Genomic DNA, 3,390 nt, shown 5'->3' on the forward strand with positions numbered 1-3,390 from the left:
GTGGGTTTATCACGTTGGAGCAAGGCTCCATACACCGCTTCTTCCCGCTCCAGCGCTCTCGGGCGCTGGTTGCCGGCGGTTATGCAAAGTCGGACCCTTCTGAGTCCACTACCTTGTTTGATTTGTGTCTAGCCTTACCGCTCGGCCGCATGGATCTGGCCAGTGCGGGGCCGACATCGGGCACAGCTGATCCCACTACGGTTGATCCAAGTGCCGCTGGCTGCTGCTGGCTGCCCGCTGTTCCACGGTCCTCCTTCTCCAGCTTTGTCCTTCCTTCCGTGGAGTGGATATGGCCGGTGTGGAGGACATCTGGCACAGCTGATTCCATCTATTCCATTTCTTTAACCCGGCTCCAACGCTCTCAGCGCTCCTGGCTGCTCCTTTATCTCAGACCGCTGGGACCGACCCCCGTACTGACGGTACTGGTCCCTTGCGGTCGTTGCAGCCGGTCAACCCCACTCTAATGCCCTCAATTCTGGGCACTCCTGCTTATATGGTCCTTAGATAAGGGACATATAAGATATTAAAACTGATAATAACAGCTACTATAGTTGATCTTAGCCAAAAGGCCCAAGAAGCGATATCTGTAACTAAAAAACCCGCTGGGACCGACCCCGGTACTCACATTACTGGTCCCTCGCGGTCGATTGCAGCCAGTCAACTGCACTGCAAAGTCCTTGGCCTCGGCGCTGGCCGTTAGTGCTGCTGCCGAGAAATGAATTTTCCCATCGTGCTGGAGCGAAGTTGGGCACAGGTGTTTTCCCTCTCCGGGAATCGATGTGCCCATGCTGCTCCTGCCGCTGCCGCTGCTGCCGCTGCCGCTGCCGCTGCTCCTGCCGCTGCCGGCTGCCGCTGCTGCTGCCGCTGCCGCTGCCGGCTGCCGTTACTGCTCTCCTGCCGGCTGCCTGCACTCCGCGGTTCTCCCGCCGGCTTTCTGCAGCTTACATGGACCCGGTCCATGTCTGCACCTAAAGGGTAAGTGGAAGGAAACGCAGAGTCTCTTACCTGCTGTTCCCGACTTTTCATTCTCCCGCTGGTGAACGTCGTTCCCTGCGTGTCGGTTTCGAGCCGCTCGGACCGACCCCGGTGTTCACGGGCCTGGTCCTTCGTGGCAGATCCGCAGCCGGTAAAATCCGGCTGTTCCTAGGGACCCCTTGGACCAACCCCGGTGCTTACCTTTTGAAGAAGGTTTTCGGCCCGAACGTCCCCAGTTCCTTAGCTCCATTAGTGCCGCTGCACTCGCTGAGCGTTTCCAGCCCTGCTGTGTACCCCGGGTACTTACAGCGCTGGTCCGTGCTCTCTGTCCTGCTGCCTCCGCGCTGGCCGCTAGCGACTGCTCCCAAGCCAGTCTCGCTTGAGACTGGCATACGGGACCTCTTTGCTTTGCTTCCCGCCCGGCCGAGAAGTGAATTTTGCCGGTGCGGGAGCGAAGTCGGGCACAGGTTTTTCCCCTCCAGGGAAACTCGTGCTGTTGCTGCTGCCGGCTGCTCGCACTCCACGGGTCTCCCCGCCAGCTTTCCGCAGCCTCCTAAATGGTAAGTAGAAAAAAGGAACGCAGAGTCTCTTACCTGCTGTTCCCGACTTTCAAATTCTCCCGCTTGGGGAACGTCGTTCCCCCCTGTGTGACTCGTTGCAATGCGTGTAGCGATATGACACGCATGCGTGGAAGCGGGGTTCTTCACGAAGTCACTCACGTGACTCCGAAGTAAAATAGAGAGGGTACAGAGGAGATTTACTAGAATGTTGCCTGGGTTTCAACAACTAAGTTACAGAGATAGGTTGAATAAGTTAGGTCTTTGTTCTCTGGAGCGCAGAAGGTTAAGGGGGGACTTGATAGAGGTCTTTAAAATGATGAGAGGGATAGACAGAGTTGACGTGGACAAGCTTTTCCCTTTGAGAATAGGGAAGATTCAAACGAGAGGACATGACTTCAGAATTAAGGGACAGAAGTTTAGGGGTAACATGAGGGGGAACCTCTTTACTCAGAGAGTGGTAGAGGTGTGGAATGAGCTTCCAGTGGAAGTGGTGTCGGCAGGTTCATTGGTATCATTTAAAAATAAATTGGATAGGCATATGGATGAGAAGGGAATGGAGGGTTATGGTATGAGTGCAGGCAGGTGGGACTAAGGGAAAAAAGTTGTTCGGCACGGACTTGTAGGGCCGAGATGGCCTGTTTCCGTGCTGTAATTGTTATATGGTTATATGGTTATATGGTATGGTAGGATCCTGGGTAGTGTTGTAGAGTAGATAGATCGAGGACTACAGGTACATAGTTCCCTGAAATTAGCATCACAGGTAGATAGGTTAGTAAAGAAGGCTTTTGGTACATTAGCTTTCATCAGTCAGGCTATTGAGTATAGATGTTGGTATATTATGTTACCAATGTATAAGACAATATTTACAGTATTGTGTTCAGTTTTGGTCAACCTACTATAGGAAGGATGTAATTAAGATGCAAAAATCTTCGATTGCTTTTCAAGATCTTCCTCAGATCTTGCTCTACAACAGAAACTATGCTCAGATCCATCTTACAAATTCTACATCTCCCTTTAAAACATGAATTTCTCTCCAATTTCCAATCAGTAAATCAATACTTTTCCCTTGATCTGAATTGCTAAAATGGATTATTTGGTTACAGTCATCATGCTTATTGTGGGAGATTACTGTGTACAAACTGGCTGTATCCCATGCAGCAAATATGCTTCAGAAAATGGTCTCCATTACAGCATATTGAAGTGTGAGGCTCTTAAAAAACCCATCTGAATATCACTTTCTTTTTCATGAAGAACTTTTTAATGCAACTTGAAATCCCTTCATAAACTCGGATCATTTTTTAAACTGGATAAATATATCAAGTAAAAACAGAAGCAAAAGGAAGCCATTCGGTTCCTTGCACTTAGTTTATCTTTTTACCTCAGCTCCACTTCACTAAACCCAAGTCAAGTCAAGTCAAGTCACTTTTATTTCATTTGCACATTTAAAAAACAACTCTTGTTGACCAAAGTGCTTTACATTGGTGGAGGTACTAACGTTATACAACAGCGGTTCATAGATTAAGTACATACATATATACATACATACATACATCCATATAGCCCTCCCTCAGAGGACGTCAAGAAAGGCTTGAGAGTAGGAGCTGCAACCGCAAAGGCGCGGTCGCCCCTGAGCTCATGCCTAGACCGCGGGATGTTCAGCAACCCCAAGTCGGCCGATCTGAGGGACCTGGAGGTGGTGTGGTGGGTGAGCAGACTTTTGATGTAGGTGGGGGCAAGCCCGTTAAGGGCTTTGTAAACATAAAGAAGGATCTTGAAATTTATTCGGAACCACACAGGGAACCAGTGGAGAGAGGCCAGGATCGGGGTGATGTGGTCCCTTTTTCGGGTGCCCATC

At 50.1% G+C, this 3,390-nt stretch overlaps 1 pseudogene; it reads right to left on the reverse strand.

Annotated features, from left to right (window-relative positions):
* Positions 1 to 477: 477 nt before the first annotated feature.
* LOC129700631 (U2 spliceosomal RNA) lies at positions 478 to 582 on the reverse strand (annotated as a pseudogene).
* Between the last annotated feature and the right edge of the window lie 2,808 nt (positions 583 to 3,390).

The sequence above is a fragment of the Leucoraja erinacea genome, chromosome 9 (genome assembly GCF_028641065.1).
Source record: "Leucoraja erinacea ecotype New England chromosome 9, Leri_hhj_1, whole genome shotgun sequence".
Classification (NCBI taxonomy): Eukaryota; Metazoa; Chordata; class Chondrichthyes; order Rajiformes; family Rajidae; genus Leucoraja; species Leucoraja erinaceus.